This window comes from Apis mellifera, linkage group LG16, assembly GCF_003254395.2.
Source record: "Apis mellifera strain DH4 linkage group LG16, Amel_HAv3.1, whole genome shotgun sequence".
NCBI lineage: Eukaryota > Metazoa > Arthropoda > Insecta > Hymenoptera > Apidae > Apis > Apis mellifera.
In genome coordinates, this window is record NC_037653.1 from 4,051,422 (window position 1) to 4,071,664 (window position 20,243).

The following is a 20,243-nucleotide window of genomic DNA, read 5'->3' on the forward strand; positions in this document are numbered from 1 at the left end:
TGTGATCCCCAAATTTTTTAATCCAATGAGAATGCAAAGTTAGTTGAGAATACAAATTGAGATTGCAGAAAGTGAAACATTTCTTGATTTTATTGCTAGTAATTTCTTTTGTAAAAATATTATAATATATGAAATGTATAAAGTTCAATATTATCTGTGAATCATTGTGATTCCCAAATTTTTTAATCCAATGAAAATGTAAAGTTAGTTGAGAATACAAATTGAGATTACAGAAAGTGAGACATTTCTTGATTTTATTGCTAGTAACTTCTTTTATATAAATATATAAAGTTTAATATTACCTGTGAATCATTGTGATCCCCAAATTTTTTAATCCAATGATTAGTTGAGAATGCAAATTGAGATTGCAGAAAGTTAGATATTTCTTGATTTTATTGTTAGTAACTTCTTTTGTATAAATATATAAAGTTTAATATTACCTGTGAATCATTGTGATCCCCAAATTTTTTAATCCAATGATTAGTTGAGAATGCAAATTAAGATTGCAGAAAGTGAAATATTTCTTGATTTTATTGCTAGTAACTTCTTTTGTAAAAATATTATAATATATAAAATGTATAAAGTTCAATATTATCTGTGAATTATTGTGATCCCCAAATTTTCTAATCCAATGAGAATGCAAAGTTAGTTGAGAATGCAAATTGAGATTGCAGAAAGTGAGACATTTCTTGATTTTATTTCTAGTAAATTCTTTTCTGTTCTCTGCTGTAAAAATATTATAATATATAAAATGTATAAAGTTCAATATTACCTATGAATCATTGTGATCCCCAAATTTTCTAATCCAATGATTAATTGGAGATTAGAGAATGCAAATTGAGATTGCAGAAAGTGAGATATTTCTTGATTTTACTGCTAGTAAGTTCTTTTCTATAAATATATAAAGTTCAGTATTACCTGTGAATCATTGTGATCCCCAAATTTTCTAATCCAATTAAACAACCTCTCAATATATAGATACAATTATTTACACAGAATATAGAATAATTAATACAGAGTACAAAGATTTAAAGAAAAAAAAACTTTTTCTAAAATTCATCCTCCAAGATTATTTTCAACCTTAGAATTCGCACCTTATTATACCAGGAGCTCGTTACAATGTAAAATTATTTCCACGAGGAAAATCAACTCGTTATCTCGAGATATCGACACAAACACCTCGTACACGCGATTTCGTTTCGAGGTTTAAACACGCTGGAGGAGCCGGCGCCTGATGGCGCGAAGTTTCGAGATCGCCGGTCTCGATCTCTATCTCTCTCTCTCTCTCCCTCCGTGCAAATTGAATATCTAGAGGAAAATTGAAGCGACGATGGATGATAGGGTGGCGAGGCGATCTTAAGTGTTCGTTTAAATTAATTTCTCGCGGTTGTTAAAGGCCTAAAGCGTGGGCATTAGTTATTAGGCGGCTGGTGTTAATTATTGGATGAAATGAAGTAAAATAGTGTATTGTGTGAAAATGAGCCTCGTTTCGTTATGGTTCCAGGCCCTCACGAATAAATATCACGTTCCATCAAGTGTGCACGCAATTTGTTACGCGAAACGATACGCGTGACTTGTACACGACGCATAAATTTTCGACGCAGGTGCACAGGTCCTCCTCTTTTCTCTTCCTCCTTTTTCCTTCTTCGGTTATACCGTGACTTATCATCCTCTTTTATTTTTCTCCTCTCTGCCAATTCGCAGCCATCCCTCTTCACACAAGGTTTCTCGAAGCTTAAGCGAGAAGCTTACAGATAATAGAAATAATAGATATGATGAATAGTAAATGATCCAATTGAAGATTTCTTTGAAGAAGTCAGATTTTGATTCCTCCGATAATAAAGTTAACCTATAAATTTGAAATTCGTATCAATTCGAATAATAAAATTGTTGAAAATTTTGAGTTGAAAAAATGTGGTTAGTTTAAATTTCTTTCATCGAAAATGTTTGGAAATAACGATGATAAAAATTCACGATATTGAAAGGATATAAATTATACAAAACAATGACAGTGTACTCTCTGCCAATTCGCAGCCATCCCTCTTCACACAAGGTTTCTCGAAGCTTAAACGCGAAGCTTACAGATAATAGAAATAACAATGATGAATAGTAGATGATCCAATTGAAGATTTCTTTGAAGAAGTCAGATTTTGATTCCTCCGATAATAAAGTTAACCTATAAATTTGAAATTCGTATCAATTCGAATAATAAAATTGTTGAAAATTTTGAGTTAAAAAAATGAGGTTAAATTTGTTTCATCGAAAATGTTTGGAAATAACGATGATAAAAATTCACGATATTGAAAGGATATAAATTATACAATACAATGACAGTGTACTTAACTTTTGGTGTCGGTAAGTAATAAGTATCTTATTTATTAACTGGCTGCATCATTACCCATTGACCTTTAGATCTGGAACGATTACAAGAGGAGCCGTCCATATATCCGCGAAATTATATATTACGCGTTTATCGTGTCTATCCTGTAATTTATATTATTATTAATTACGAGTATCTGGTATCTAGTTGCATCTAGATCACTGTAATAAACCGAATCCAGTCTCGTCGATCGCAATCTTTCTCGCCTTTTCCGCATCAGAAATTCTCTCAGAAATTACCAGCTCGATGTTTCAATCTTGGCTATCATTAAAAGCCGCGTAATGTGTCTTTAATAAACACGAATGATGTAAAACCTCAATTATCCAGTTTTGATTTTTCCTATTATTTTTTCTTCTTGATAATGTTTATATATATAAAAAAAAAGAAAAAAATTGGAAATGATAATTTAATCGAACATTGATCTTCGTTTTTCCTTTGATTTATTTCTTTTTTTCTTTGTATTTGGATCGTTATATTATTTATATCATCTTACGTTATTATATATTATCGTGTCATTTGTGTTACACGTTATTCAAAAGATTCTGATAAAATATACAAGTTTAATATGTAAGGCATTATTAATATCGTCATCTCTTTGATTTATCTTTTTTTCTATTTTAAATATTCTGTTATAATTATACATTATACATTATTTATATTTACGTTATTATTAAATTATTTTATCATTTATATTAAACACATCATTCGTTTGCTATTGCATTCAAATGTTTACCTTGCACTTCATAAAATAATTACTCTCTGTGAATGATTAATCTCTAAGATACAATTTTTTAACGACTATAAGAGATGGATTAAACGGTGCTTCTATTAATAATAATACGCACAAGTTGCATTTGAAAGAAGCAAAAGTTGAAGTCGTAATATAATTAATTTTATCTACTATTTTATATCTTAATATTCGATAAAGAAAACGTACCTATTACAATATCTTATATTTTTTGACGCTGCAAACTGTAAATTTTTGCATGAAAATCCTTAAATTTGTTCGTCACTTGTTCGTAACGGCAAATGATATTTCACATTAATAAATTGTTGTTATAATCACATCCTCCATGTTGCAATTTCATTTCATTCAACGACCATTTGGCGCCACCGTCGTTTATTCGCCTTTCGATCCGTGTTTATCGTGCATCTTCTTGGATTCTTCGGCTCCTCAAGCGCGATGAAACAAGCGGAGACGTCTGTGAGACATTGAGTCGTCTCGCTGACAAATGGCCGCCGTTTACGTTCCTCGACCGAATATTTTCGGTGTTTCTTCTTCGTCGTCGTTCCTTTTATTTCGACCGAATCCGTGAACGATTCTCTCGGCTCCATTATGTTGAGGGGATCGAATCATCCTTCCTTGAAAGAAGACTTGATGGATGGAAATGATGGAGGATCGGAGGAATATCTGTAGTTTTATTGGATTAGGTCAGTGTTTCTTTGTTTAGGTTTGGACAAACAAATATGGGGAAACGTGTCGATAACTTTATTCACAGTATTTTAATTTTTTAAACTTGGTTTGAAATGAATAATTTTTTGTCGTAGTTTTTACATGTATTATTTTAGGAAGAAACTTTTATTTATTATTAAAAGTCAGGAATAATACAAATAAAATTTAGTTCTTTATTTTTGCAAGTATATTTTTCTTCTAGGGGATTCTAGTAATCTAATATTCTACTAGATATATGTAATGTTATTGGTTTTTAAATTATCTATGAGTAGATATTGCATTGTTTATTTAATGATTATATCAGTTGAAGTGGAAATATATTATACTTCATATTGATTACTTGATTACTCGATAATTGCTTCAACAATATTTGCATTTATTTGCATTTATTTACATTCATTTTGACAATCTTATATCGTACATTAATTATCTTATATCATAGATCTAAATATCTAACGATTCTTTACAAAATATATCAATTGATCGAGTTGTAATTGGAAAAATTTGTAGAATTAAGTGGACAATCTACAATAATAATTACTTTTTTATTTTTTCATTTTTGATGAAAGCTTGCATTTTTTATTTCTTCATTAAAATTACATTTTTCTCGATACATTTGTTAATTACTAGCCACAGCTCGTTTCTAGCCGAGATTTTTACCGTCGATTTCTTTATATTTCATTCATTCGGCTAATAACCCCGTCCACCTAGGAAGTAGCACCTGTTCCTAACAATGACTTGTCGCGCATAACGGAGTCAAGATTAATGATGCCTTAATGACTGCATAAATGGTTTCGAGCGGCGTCTAAGTATAACTCAATTCAGACTGTAGAGAATATTCCGTGTGAAACGTAATTACATAATTACATATACGATTGATCTCTCGTTTGATGTATTTTTTATTTGACAGCTTAAAATATCATCGTATTCCTTTTTTTTCTCACGATAATTACCATTTGATAATCGTCGCGTCGTCGAGAAATAATTGAACCACGAGAAATTTTTACTTCTTTCGACGATATAACAATCGATCATTATTTCATTCCTCGGCATGATTAATTTGACTTCAATTTTCAATTTAAGATTGGAAGAATAATTGAAACAATAGCTCCAATAATTTTTCTTCGTGCGACGACAAATTAAATAATTAATGAACAGAATAATTAGTTTGATACTCCTTATTTTTCAGATTGCTGCCATTTACTTAATAACTTTTTCAACTCGTAATCTACATTGATAATTCTGTACGATACGGCATTGTAATAACAGATACAATCTTATCATTCCTGAAAATAACTCAAAGTTAATTTTCCAATTTTCCTTTATTTTTTTAGAATTCTTTTCACCTCACCTTAGCTAAATTCTTGAATTTTTCTTTAATTCGAAAGAATTCTCCTTGCCTTTTCCGTATAACAATTGAAGAAAATATCACAATTTATTCATAACTCTAAACGTCTATTTGCCAAGGCCCATTTTCAGGGGGTTTAAAGTGAAATAACGGCTCGATTCCGCGTATCGACGGCAAAATGGCGGCGGCGTGCGGAAAGTTGCGACCAAACTTGGTCCCTTTAGTTAGATTTCAAAGTTAGGGAAAATCGAAAAGCCAGATAAGGAAGTTGCCACGGATCCCGTTTGCAGCTCTCGATTTGCACGCTCGTTTCCGCATGCGACTTGGATCGTAATAGCTGGAAAAGAGAAACGATGCGCGTTAGCCCGTAATTAGCGAGCCACCGATAATCACGCGCTCCACGCGCAATTATCTTCGGAAATTTTAGAAAGCTCGTTAGCCCGTCCTTCCAATTACCACGAATACCCTTTTAATTACGCAATCGGCCTCCCGTTGTTAATATTTAATCGCACGAGAGCGCAGCAACTCCGCCAGGCGAATTTGGATTACGCTGGATTTATGACCAGATTAAGGAGAATATTTCCTCTCCTTTTTTTTTCTCGTTACTCTTTCTTTTGTTTATCGCATTGTTCCTCTCGAGCCTGTATTCCATACAGTAATGCTCGTATTATCCTGTTTGTACAATGGATATGACAAAAGCCTCTCTATCGAGTATATATTGTATTACGTATTGTCTTGGGAATTTGGGCGTCGTTTGAATTCTTATGGATTCGTCCGAGAGATCCTATCGAGTTTGTGCATCATCTGAAAAATTTTATCAAGTATAAGATATGAAAGATCCTTGCATAAAGAAAGATTCTATTTAATTTATACATTATCTTAAAGGTCCTCTTAAATCTTTGCACAATATATCACGTGAAAACATCCTATTAAATTTGTTCAATACATTAAACATCTGAAAGAGACTTAGCCATCTTCCTACTTATTTTATTCTCCTTCTTCTTCTTCTCTTTCTTCCGTGTACATTAATCACCCTTTGGCGAGACGTTGGACAACTTGGCATTTCACTTTGATGACTGTTTGGTTCCTTGTTTCGTTGCTCTGGAACTTGGATGTCAAAGGGTCCATTTGGCTTCTTTTCTGCAAGACGTAAAAGATTAGTCGCGATATTACAAACGGGGTCTTTAGTAAAGTCAAACATTTCGCTTGTAATTTTCTTGTCAAGCCGTGATTTATGACGCGTTGCGATGGTCTTACGTGTTTGTTGATATGATGGAGAATTAACATTGGACGCTGAAATGGAAAAAAGTATTTATGAAATCTTTCTTTTTCCTTATTGGATTCCGATTTAAATTTTTTGCAAATAAATCTTTTATATTTAGATCTAATTAATTAAAAAATACGTTTAAAGATATGGTTTCCAATTATTACGTTTTGCTCGCTTTATAAAACGTTCTTGCATATCTAATTTTAAAAAAAAAGAAATCTTATCAAACTGATAATAAACAAACCTTCTTACTTACAGCGCAATATTTTTACCGATCCAATTTTCCAAGAATAAAATAATTATTCAATTTTTGAGAAATCTTAAAACGATAAGCCTTAATAGATTTATTTATTCGATCCAACAATCTTCGAAATACTACAAAAAGATAAAAAAAAGAAAAATAATCCATCGATCAATTCGTTACGAATAATAATAATAAAATATTCCATACACCTGTTATACCACTCGATACCATCGGCCATCAATTTTCAACAGGGAGGGAATGCACAAGGGCCCATAATGAATTTTTATCATTTCCAATAATCGGCCTCCATTTTCTTCTCCCGCGTTGTGTATCGCCGATATTTTACCCGACACCGTTAATTCCACGCTTTAATTTCATCCGGATTACCGTTCTGACGTTTGTTGGCCGTTGCGTGGGCAGAAACAGAGGCAACCTGGATCCTGTTGTTTGTCGTTCACCGTTCCAACACACAGGGAAACCCGAGCCGTAACAACCATCGTGAATTGTCTTACACACGTGGCCCTTGTTAAACGCTCTCGACAGTTACAAGGCACCACTCCTGCGTTCCGTGCCCGTAATTGAAGGAGATTTTGGGAACTGTGGATAGAGAGAAAGGAAGATACAGAGAGCCAATGACAAAATTCGTCATCGACAATGAACCATCGAGAAGAAAATACGTTATCGTCGATCATCTTCGAACGATACATTCCACAATCACTTACGAATAATTATTTTTATCCTGCATCAACTTTCGTATTCTTCAGATTATCTCTCCTTCTCCAAAGAGGATCCTACGAATAACAAACGATCCGTGATGAATACACGATTATACTTAAAATCGTAACGTAAAATAATAAAGAACGATACTAATTAACCTCAAATCCACGTACGTTCGACGCACGATCTCGAGATTCAAGATGGAGGCGTACTCAACGTTTCCCGCGAGAAACGGCGGGAAAATTTGATTAACAGAAACGGCGCATCGCTGAATTCCAACTGAAATAACAAAAAAAAAAGAAAAAAAAGAAAGAAAAAGGGACAAACGTGGGACCGTCGGGGAAGGGGTGGCGGGATCCCGGGGCGCAACGAATATTAATAACGTGGCAAAGTTAAAAATGTTTACCGTGCGTTACGTTTGATACGAGGGCCACGAACGTGGCAGCAGGGTCCCTCGTGATTGATCGCGCGTCTCTTCGTCTCTCCCTCTGACAACGGGGTGTTTCCTATGGATATTGCTTTGGTACGGTGTTGCACGCCGACCATCTCCCTTCCATGGCGTTCCGTCGAGGCGCACCGACCGTACCCGATCTGTTTCTATCCCCCTACGAATCAAATCTAACCCCCCTTCCTTCCTCCCTCCCTCCCTCCCTCCCCGTCCTTCTCTCTTGCTAGGGGTCCTAGACCCTCGGGCTCGCCATGTGCAGGCACGAAAATCATCGTCCAGGAATGTGGCCAGACGTTTCAACTGTCTGAGGATCTTCGTTCAATCCCTGTTACGTTATGTTTTTGGATCATGCATGTACGTGGACGATCCAGATTTCGAAGGGGAGAAGAATTGAATCGTGGTGAATCTTTCCATGTCAAAATTTGTCAATTGACGATGCTTGAAAATAAACAAGTTATATATAGACTATGGAAAAAAAAAAATAGAAGACTTTTAAAAGTATTTTTTACAAATCCAATTAAAATTTGAGATAAAGATATCGTGATTAAATTTTGAAATTAAAAATATCGAAACGAAAGAAAAGACGATCCAATAATCGATATTAATTTTCACGATATGGACGAGGATTGGTGGATTTCGAATTACCAAGCTCGCATTAGACGTAATGCGAGGCAAATGTTTTTTGACAGGGCCGTGATATTTAATATTCGTTAAGCCTTCCAGTTTCAGCCACGCCTCCGTATTAACCACGTTTTTTTTTTTCCTTTTCTTTCTTTTTCTCTTTTTTTTTTTCGACGTATTAACGTATATTCCAACGTTAAACGCAATAATGGAAATTGATAATCAGCCGGTCGTTAACGTCACGGCCGAGTAACGATTATTTATTCGTAACGATTTTCGTGGCTGCGTGATTCGCCAAGGGGTGAAAATCGCGATCCACGGTGCCGATTAAAACTTTCCTCCTACCTCGTTCCACGTACACCTCTCGCGATGAATTCGCCGCTTGATATATCAGCTGCGACTAAAATTAGAATTTTTCTAATAGCCGACAACGTGGCCTGGTCTTAGAGTTATCCATTTAATTTCATAAGGCGTATTTGTATCTATTATATAGTTTCCAAGATACCAATCAATGATTAATCTAATCCATCTGGGAGCGTGTAATGCAATTTTTATTATTATCGAACCTGTGTCCTTTATTCGCTGCAATCATATGATATAATTAAAAAATTGTGATTTTTTTAACTTTTGGTATAATAAGAATAATTGCTTTCTTTATACCAGTTGATTTTTCCGACTCATTTGTCGAACGGTAATTTCAATCGTCGTGTTAAAAATATATAATTCGATTGAACAAGAATTTTCTTCAATTTTTGGACCTCGATAAATTAATTTGGATCACAAAGTCTCGTTTCACAGTTGTATTGTTTCACAGAAACAATTTCGATGATATTCCTCTCTTCGTATTGTAATTATTAGACGTGCTCGATGTTACAGGGGGGCTGACAAAATGTCAGATATAAATATTGTCTCAGCACGAGCCCCCCCCGCGTGATCGTTTCATATTGATGCGAACACCATACCGATCATCCTCGCCACCCCTATTTCTTCCCCCTATTTCTCGTGCACAGAGGAAACTCGTACCACCATTAAGTAACAACTACACCACCACTTATACGAATCTTTTCCCTCGAAAAGATATGACGCACCATGATACGTCGTACATCGACGACAAATTGTTAGACGATTGACTGAGAAAACTTAAAATAGTACACTATTTTTCGATCCATCTAAATTAAACTCTTAGAAATTATATATATATATCAACGCTCTGTATCTGTGAAAATATTTGTACGAATATTCATATTCGACTACTACTCTGGAAGAATGAATGTGTATAAAAGTGACAGAAAGTAAAAAAAAGTCGAATAAACTTTCGAAACAACCTGTTATATCTTCCTCTTCTTTATCTTTTTACTTCTTTTTTGGTTATCGAAAGGATTGGTCGTTTTTGGCCACTCACATGCTTAGCCCGAGGAGGAAGCGCACTCGATGCAATTAATTTTGCTGTAGGGCACAACGTATCGCGATTAATCTTGGCGTGTGTTGGGCAATGGTGTCACAACGGTGGCGATCGAAGTCGTTTCGAGTAATTAGTCGTCGGTGGTCGCGAAAAAAAAAAAAAAGGAAAAAGTAGCTCGCGCCACGAAGCGAATGGTAGGTACCCGCGGCCATATAATTAGCCGTTTCTCAAATTGGACGTAGCTCGTTGTTGTTAGTTACGCTTAGTCGGTTGATAATCTCTTCTTTCGTTCGCTCGTTAATGAGCGCCCTAGCGGCAGCGCTCGTAATCTTGCAAATGGCTACCGTGCAAACGCGGCTAGACGATGACTGAGGGAGAACGATGAGGAGGGGGGGCACAGGCCAGCTCAAATGAGACGGGAGACGAACGACCTTTGCGCGAGAAACGTCTAATCTGGCCGATAATTTTTATCCATGTATATTGCCTTCCTTGGTAAAAATTTTCTATCTAGGGTTCTTTTTTATTTTCCCAAAGTGCGTTGAAATATTTGAGATCCTAGATCCTAGATAGGCTTGGCGAATAGTGACAATGCGCAGTTCTTTTTTACTAGTATTGTATCTAGGGTTTTTTTTATTTTTCTCGAGACACGAGTTGGTAATTTCAGATCAAGAATTAGAGAATCGATATGAAATTATTAAAAATTTAAAAATATTGTAATTTGTTTGTCTCAACAATAAAAAAAAAAAATTAAATTTCTCGAATTGTTAAACTTTCGTCTCTGGTAAAAATTTTTTACTACGGAAATTTAACAAGTATCCATTATATATTTCAACAGATAGGTATGAACACGAGAAGATTTTACTTTTTTCGCAAAATATCATTGAATTCTTCAATCTTGACCCCCTTGTGACTATCGCGTTTCGAAACAGCCATAAAACCACTTCCACATGTAAATTTCCTTCGGGATCGTTTCATCATCGGCCATTTTCCCAACCTCGAATCTGAATATTCGCATACTTCGTCGTTAAAAGTCGAGATTCATTCCGTTACATGCACGTTTCTTTCATACGTACATTGCTACCGGATCGGTTAGTTTCTCTATCTTTATCCAATTTAATCTCGAATTAGCATATTATGTCAAAAATCAAAATTCTCCTCATATTTATTTCATTAGATTCATTTATCTTTGTCCCGTTTAACTTAACCTAATCTTAAACATTAACATACGTAAAGGAAAAAAAAAAATCGAGATTTCTTTTCACATTTATTTTTTCTTCATGAACATTTATATTAGATCGGTTGGTTTCTTAACGTTTTCTTAATCTACCTTCAAATGTGAACATTTGCATATCGCGTCGAGGAACGAAATATATTCTCTACCACATTTAAAACTTTTTTGTGCACATTGTTGTCCGATCTGTCGGTGGTTTCTTAATCCTTGCTCAACTTAACCTCAAATATCGCTATATTCGCTCACATACGTATTTAAGAAACGGAATTCATCCTACCAAGATTTTACTTCACATTTGCAATTCCTTTGTGCATACTGCTACCTGGATCCATCGCTTTCTTAATCCATACAGAAACGAATCTTTGAACATTTGGTAGCAACTGGTTGCAGTAGCGAGAATTAACAATTAATCTTTCGGTCCGGTATATTGCGACTGAGAATCAGAGAAGAGGGGGACACGGTCGTTGTAAAGTGGAAGGGGGGGGGGGGGGAAGGGTCACAGAAAGAAGATAGGAGATATACGTGGAGAAGGCAACGTTAAAGAGGGTACAAGTGGACAGAGATGGAAACGGGATGGAGAGTGGGGGATACAGAAGGGAAGAGAGTAGTTACAGACCGGGCATTATGCAAACGACGCAACAATTAGACTGTGGTCTTCCACCGGTTATTTAGTATTTAATATAATTTAACCCGTACTCGGCTATATAATGGCCATCTTCACACATTCCACCAAGACTTTCGAATATATCCAACAGGTATCCCAGTTGTTGTTGTTGTTGTTGTTGTTGTTGTTGTTGTTGTTATTGCGGTTGGCAGCGTCACTTTCGAGCGATTAATGTCTTACGAGATGCTGGATCTCTCGTTCTTGTTAACGATTAAGCGCCGATAGAGATCTCTCTTGGCTTTTCAACTCATTCATCGGCATGCCTCCGATATATCTGTTTACGGGAATCTCTAATGAGGTCTTTTGCGAATATATCCACAATTTTATAAAATTTAAAAACAAAAATAAAAATTTGTACACGAAAAATGTAGGAATAAAGTTTAAAGAATTTAAAAAAAGACAGAAAATATAAAAATGGATACCTCGGGGATCAATAAGAGTCATAAATATTTTCAGATTCCAATTCCAATTTCTTTAACGCGATAAACCGGAGCGTTAAACCGGAATACTGGAATTGGGATGGACATCAAAAGGCCATCACCGCAAAATTCTTAGATACTAATGCCTTTCCACCTTCCAGCACGGTATCATCCTTTCACGAATAGACGTTTTTTGCATAACTTGGCCGTAGGAGTTCCCCTCCCTCGTCGCCGCCATCAGCACCCCCCTCCAAACCTTACAGAACTTCCCATGTCTCTCACCGACTCCCCCTCTCCGGCCGCTTTCCCCTCCCTCTCTCCCTCCACTCCTTCTTTCTCTCGCTCCACGTTCACCTCTCTCTTCTTTCACCGACACCTCATCTTTTCGTTCTTTCTTCTCTCTCTCCCATTTCTCCCTCTCCCTCAACAGCAGGCTGCCACGACGGTGTACACGAGGCTCTGCGGCTAAGAGCAGAGCGACGTCGCCGACGCCACGCACCCCGACGTCGCCCTGACGCGCTCCACTGACGCTGCGGAGCGGAGATTAATGGCTTCGGACTCTGAAATCCTGGAAAATAAATAGCGGGGGCGCCGGTGGCGAGAGCGAGAGTCCTGCGGAGCAAGATGTCCCTTTCTCTCTCTCTCTCACTCTCACTCGTTCTCTCTTCAATCATCTATCCTCTTCTTTCTTTTGTGCCGGTGGCCGATGGAGAAAGAGATGAAAGATGGAGAGAGAGAGAGAGAAAGATTCCCGAGGGACCTGCCTACACCACTGCCCACCGCCATCGCTGTGTTCCCTTCTTTGTGAGGAACTTGAAGGTTGTCGAAGGGCTGACGCGAAAAGCGACCAACGTAGAAATTTATCTGGCCGGAATGCTTTTGTTGGCCCGCTTCGTGACGAGGAAATTGAAGCCTCTACCAGTTTTTCTCTCTTTTCTTTCTTTCTTTTTTCCGATTGGTTGAATTGGATATAGGGGATTTATCGAGGTTTGGAGATGCGCATTTGTTCCGATGGTTACGCCATCTATGCTCCTCCACACTGAAAATTTTTCGAAACAATGATTTTTAATATTCGATATATAATTAAGGAAGAATTTTAATAATTATTCCATTTCTGTATTATACTTACGTGAAAAATTTTATCGAAGGAGAAAAAACGTTTCAATTTCCGAATGAATTCCTTCGAACTAATAAGAATTATCGATCGAGTTAATCGAAGAGAGTGGCAAGGTCTTATTTTCCTTTTAGTAATTCCACGACGCTTAAACGACGCTCGTTCAAGTTGTAGCATTAAAAACATGACGCGAATCGACGTAAATCGGTACTTGGATTCAAGACTATGGTACACATTTTACGAATGAATCGCGAATAAACAGGCAGAAAATGAACGGTCTTTAATTCGACGCCGACTGTAATTTGATCTTATAAGCGAAATTACGTGATGTTGTGTTTATCAATCTCTCTCTCTTTCTCATGAATACATGATTCGACTTCATCACCTTCTCTCTCTCTCTCTCTCCCTCTCTCTCATTCCGTTGCTCGTCACGGAGAATCGACCGCGTAATTTTCAGGTTGGCTGAATCTGTAATCAGAGTGAATTCACCTGTACGGAGACGTCGATATCGTGAATAAGATTGCGCACACACGGGTGAAATTATCGTGTACGTCCTTCGCTTTGTACGACCACCATTTTGAGATTTCTCTGTCTTTGTTCCTCTCCACAGAACGATTACACGGGATAGGATGTACGTTGCGCGTCCAGTTTTGTCAATTAATCGGGTTAATTATAGATTTTTCGAACATCTTGCCAATTTATGATGAAATTCATGTGTCCACGTCTCTTGATCCTGATCGAAATTCTTCTCTGGGATATAAAGTTAATTATCAGTCGATTCCGTGGTTTTGTTGTCTTCGATTGAATTTACGAAATTAATATTCCGTTTTCGTATATTCGTATATTCGAAAAATGTCAAGACAGTGATTACAGAAAGTATTTATACGTTATTTTCGTATATATATATATGTACGATGAAGAAAAAAATTATGCAAATGGAAATTAAAAATACGTGAAAATACTTTCTATAGTCATCGATGGAAAATTATACTTACGAAAGAATAAATTCTTCGAACCGAAACGTGAAATGAAATCATCAAGATACATTATTCATCCGTGTCAACCCAATTCCTAACCTGTATTTTCCAACTACTTTTCCTGGTATCGAGTCGTCGATATATATATAGACTATTACGATGGTTAACTCGAACAAAATGATTCCATCTGGACGAGTTCTCTGAAATGATCAACTGCGACTTGCTCAGCATTGTAGAAATTAATCAAGAAAAAAATGATTTGATCGCACTTGCGGAACGGCAACAAATTACAAATTCTACGTATTTACGAACATTACTACGCAATACGATATAACCTCTACCGTTCTCGAATATTTATTTGACGTAATATTTATTAACACGACTATTGTGTTTATACCAACGCAATATTTTATACGTTATATAAAGAAATTGATATCAAAAAATATATATTCAAGTAAAAATGTTAGGTTACTTACAATTTCCACGCATCGATAATCGTATCCAACGATCGAAGTGAACAACAAGTAAAAATCAAACTCTTCTTTTCAAACTCGAACAAACAGTGTGCACTTGGTATAGACAGTGAAAAACCGTTTCGCAAAGGCATCTTGATACTTTCGTTCATAAAACGTTCTATACTTAGTTTGCATAATTTAGTCGTGCGTCTGAGCGTCGTGATAGGCTCATGAATACCGCCGTTGATTGAGAGTCGCGAATGTAGCCAGGGATCTCCGCGAGAGGGCGTCTCCTGTTCGTTAATTAACATTGTGTTTTATGGAGAAAGACGTCAAAGTATCTGTCGGGTCAGACCGCGAACCCTTTTATCCCAAGGGCAGCAACCCTTCCTCTTTCGACCCCTTTTATATTGTTTACCAAACTCGTTATGCACAGTTTATGCTTGTCTCTTGATATTCTAATCAATAATCATTCTTTGGAAAATTTTGCAATTAAATCCACGATTCTAATTCGCATGATTTCTTCTTCTTCTTTTTTTTTTTTTTTTAAAGAAAGGATATCTTATGTACAAAGGATTTTGACAAAAAGAAATTATTCAGAATGGAAATAGAATTCGACAGGTAACTGTAATTATAGTACCGCAATGTAATTAAAATCGAATTGAATTCTTTCACCGCAAAAACACATCTTTTCTAAATAATTCTCACAATTATCCATATTATTCCATACAAATTTTCTTTCTTCTCTCATAAATAATAATCTCGAATAATAACTATCGAAATCGGAAGGAAACGTCAATGCATTCGGCCGACAATTTTTGATTAAATCGAGGCCACCATTTTCCATAAAATCCGCCCGACTCGACCACCAAGGAGCGCGGATATATAACGTGTATCGAGATGGGGGGGAAGAACGTGTGTTTGCAGATCGGAGGGATGGCGCATAGGAATATCTAATAAGAAGCCGGAGCTCATCCATTGTGCGTCGTGGGCCACTCGGGAGGCTGTCACCGTGGGCGTCAGCGTGCAGAGGGGGTGATTTACATAGTAATAATATCGGGGGCCTCCCCGCGCCACGGACGCAGTTTCGAGGCTCCTCAACCACCAACGGCCTTAAACTTGTTTCCTAATACGCGAGCCCGCTCCCGTCATTACCCTCCCTTCCCTTTTCACGACATCGGCGATGAAAGATCGTTATTCTTCCCTGGGAACCGCCATTGAAAACGCTTAAAATTACACTTGTGCCGCGCTTTAGGAACTTGAAACTTTAGAATATTACTCTTACGAGATATTATTCACGAGATATATTCGACTCTACATTAAAATTATTCTTACATATATATACACACATACACACACACACACACACATATATATATATATATATATATGGACTGGATAGAGAGATATATATATATATATGGACTCGATAAAGAGAGATATATATACATATATATGGACTCGATAAAGAGAGATATATATATATATGTGGATTCGATAAAGAGATATATATATATGGAATCTAAGAATATTACTTTTACATGCATTCGACTCTACATTAAAATTATTCTTACATATATATATATGGACTCGATAAAAAGATATATATATGGAATCTAAGAATATGACTTTTACATGCATTCGACTCTACATTAAAATTATTTTTACATATATATGGACTCGTTGAAGAGATATATATATGGAATCTAAGAATATGACTTTTATATGCATTCGACTCTACATTAAAATTATTTTTACATACATACATATATATATATATATATATATATATATATATATATATAGGATATGGAATCTAAGAATATTATTTTTATATGCATTCGACTCTACATTAAAATTATTTTTACATACATACATATATATATATATATATATATAGGATATAGAATCTAAGAATATTATTTTTATATGCATTCGACTCTACATTAAAATTATTTTTACATACATACATACATATATATATATATATATATATATATATATATATATATATATATATATATATATATAGGATATGGAATCTAAGAATATGACTTTTACATGCATTCGACTCTACATTAAAATTATTTTTACATACATACATATATATATATATATATATAGGATATGGAATCTAAGAATATGACTTTTACATGCATTCGACTCTACATTAAAATTATTTTTACATACATATATATAGGATATGGAATCTAAGAATATTATTTTTATATGCATTCGACTCTACATTAAAATTATTTTTATATACATACATATATATATATATATATATATATAGGATATGGAATCTAAGAATATGACTTTTACATGCATTCGACTCTACATTAAAATTATTTTTACACATATACATATATATATATATATATATATAGGATATGGAATCTAAGATCATGACTTTTACATGCATTCGACTCTACATTAAAATTATTCTTACATACATACATACATATATGGAATCTAATTAATTAGATTTGAAGTAGGTTTTCTCGAGTCGAGAAAAATAAAAGGAAATTTCTTTCCTCCCTGCTTTCTGAGGGGAGGGAGGTCCTGTGCATCGGGTATACAGGCGATTATCCATCCCAGAAAAGAAGTAACAGTCTCGGCGAGTAGGAAACGGAAAACGATTGAAGCAGCGCGGGATGGGATGGGATGGAGGGGGGGGTCGTGGTGCCACCGCCCAGCCAAGCGGCTACAGGCATTAGTCCACTGACACCATTGACACTTTTATTAATGACGTCGAGATGCCCGAACCGCCATCTCCCGCCTCACCCTCCCCGAGGCAACAACCCTCCTCGAGGCAGATTTTCCTGCGGGATCCAGGGCATTCGGCGGCCTCCTAACCTCCGGATTCTCCAAGAGACCCTTTTTTCTCTCCTCTCTTCCCCCATTATTGTACCATTCTCTTCCACCGCCAAGAAAACCTCTCCTCCTCCTCCTCCTCCTCTCTCTCTCTCTCTCTCTCTCTCTCTCTCTCTCTCTCTCTCTCTCTCTCTCTCTAGTTTCGGTATTTCCTCCTCTCTCTCTCCATTTCTGCCTCTTTTTCTACGCTCCCCTCCCCTCCCCTTTCTTTCGGTCGTCTCCGGTTCCGTTCTCGCCCCTCTCGCGACCCCCTCCCTCTCTCTCTCTCTCTCTCTCTCTCGCCCTTCCTCGCCGCCTCTGTTCATCCATTCCTCTGTCCTGGGACCTCGCGAGGGAGCCGCTCTCAAGTTACATTGAAAAATCTGGCGGACGGGTGAAAAATCGGCGATACCTATATCATCTATTGTGCGCTCCGCCGCTTCTTCCTGCCTTTGTTTTCCGCGCCAGGGGGAAGAAAAACTCCGCCTGTATTTAATACGGAGGAGTTATACGAGGAATGCTTCCATCCTCTTCCCAAATCTAAAATCCTATAATCTTCTTTCGATATAGAAAATTTTATGAATTTTTATATTATTTATTATATTATTTATTATTTATTATATTATATTTATATTATTTATTATTTATTATATTATATTTATATTATTTATTATTTATTATATTATATTTATATTATTTATTATTTATTATATTATATTTATATTATTTATTATTTATTATATTATATTTATATTATTTATTATTTATTATATTATATTTATATTATTTATTATTTATTATATTATATTTATATTATTTATTATTTATTATATTATATTTATATTATTTATTCGTCCAATGTTCGCGAAGATGGGAGGAGGTTATAGTCGATTGAATCGATGGAGAAATTGTTGAGGTAACGTTGAAAAGAGATGAAAGAAATTTCGATACATAGATACATTATTCACGGTATAAAAAATCCATCATCCCCTTAATGGATACGGATCCTCCTTTCAACCCTTGTTTTTTTAAAATAAAAATAAATACCATCTCGGGAAAATTCAACGGAAATCAACGAAACGAGGCACGATACAACGAGCAATTTCTCGAATCGTCGCGTCGTCGTATCACGTAATGACGAGATCGAGACGTTTCGACGGGACCCTCCCCCCTTTCTCTTTTGAAAGGGGTTTTATCCAAAGCCGTGGAACGCGCGCCGTATTTCTGACCACGTTGCTCCCCGCCCCTCCTCACGACTTTTGTTCTCCGCGGCTTATCCACGGATTTGCGGCCAACGATCCGAAGGTATCGTGAACCGCCTACTTATAAGATTTATTTTGTAACTACTGGTCTGTGGGTGTACACACGTATTGTTCGTGTAATGGTAAGGGTGTTACAAATTCTTGTTTCTAATTTTCTCGTGCAAGATTCGATTCGTGAATGTATATTTTATTTTATTATTTTATTATTCTTGTGGAGAATCTTTATATTTGGAAGGGTATTTTATTGGATATGGTAAGATTGTTGAATTGTGGAACGATTACTAGTTATTATATAATTAACGGTTACTAGTTATTATAACTACTGGTGTGTGGGTATATACATGTATTGTTCGTTTGTAATGGTAGGTTGTTACAAACGGGGTGTTAGAAATTCTTGTTTCTAATTTTCTCGTGCAAGATTCGATGAATGTATATTTTATTTTATTATTTTATTATTTTATTATTCTTGTGGAGAATCTTTATATTTGGAAAGGTATTTTATTGGATATGGTAAGATTGTTGAATTGTGGAACGATTACTAGTTATTATATAATTAATGGTTACTAGTTATTATAACTATTGGTGTGTGGGTATATACATGTATTGTTCGTTTGTAATGGTAGGTTGTACGGGATGTTAGAAATTCTTGTTCCTAATTTTCTCATGCAAGATTCGATGAATGTATATTTTATTTTATTATTTTATTATTCTTGTGGAGAATCTTTATATTTGGAAGGGTATTTTATTGGATATGGTAAGATTGTGGAACGATTATTAGTTATTTAATTTATTAAGAAAATTATTTCGAATACTGAAATTGATTAGGACAATTTGGATAAATGTAACATAATTTCGAATGGAAAATTTTGAAACTTTAAAGGATTCTGTGTAAAATTGAAGTTGAATATAATTTCCATGCAAAATTTTAATAATATAATATAAAATTATACTAATGATATAATATAGAATTCTTCTAATATAGAATTATTTTTCCGAACGATAGAAAGAAAATTAAATAAATAAAAAGAAAATTATTTCGAATGCTGAAGTTGATCATCAGGACAATTTGGACAAATGTAACATAATTTCGAATGCAAAATTTTGAAGCTTTAAAGGATTCTATGCAAAACTGAAGTTGAATGTAATTTTCATGCAAAATTTTAATAATATAATATAGAATTCTTCTAATATAGAATTATTTTTCCGAACGATAAAAATTAAATAAATAAAAAGAAAATTATGCAAAATCGAATGCAAAATTTTGAAACTTTAAAGGATTCTATGCAAAGCTGAAGTTGAATATAATTTCCATGCAAATCTAATACTTATAATATAATATAAAATTATACTAATAATAATATAATAATATAATATAAAATTATACT

The 20,243-nt window shown here is 35.2% G+C and overlaps 2 long non-coding RNA genes across 9 annotated transcripts; both read right to left on the reverse strand.

Moving 5' to 3' along the window:
* Window positions 1-4,279: 4,279 nt before the first annotated feature.
* On the reverse strand, window positions 4,280-10,538 carry LOC102655316. Of its 8 annotated transcripts, XR_003306254.1 has the most exons (10): window positions 9,139-10,538; window positions 7,816-9,060; window positions 7,568-7,688; window positions 7,415-7,483; window positions 6,705-7,289; window positions 6,439-6,474; window positions 6,055-6,321; window positions 5,638-5,985; window positions 5,185-5,518; window positions 4,281-5,119 (listed from the first exon to the last, which is right to left on the reverse strand). It is a non-coding gene; the product is annotated as an uncharacterized LOC102655316 (long non-coding RNA). The 8 variants fall into 8 exon arrangements; XR_003306253.1 differs by having other exon boundaries at window positions 4,280-5,119; window positions 5,638-6,474; window positions 6,705-6,823; window positions 6,900-7,289; XR_003306252.1 differs by having other exon boundaries at window positions 4,280-5,119; window positions 5,638-6,321.
* A 1,237-nt stretch (window positions 10,539-11,775) lies between these two features.
* LOC102655509 lies at window positions 11,776-16,040 on the reverse strand. The gene is made up of 5 exons (XR_408305.3): window positions 14,762-16,040; window positions 14,304-14,485; window positions 13,324-14,058; window positions 12,198-13,233; window positions 11,776-12,049 (listed from the first exon to the last, which is right to left on the reverse strand). It is a non-coding gene; the product is annotated as an uncharacterized LOC102655509 (long non-coding RNA).
* Window positions 16,041-20,243: the final 4,203 nt, after the last annotated feature.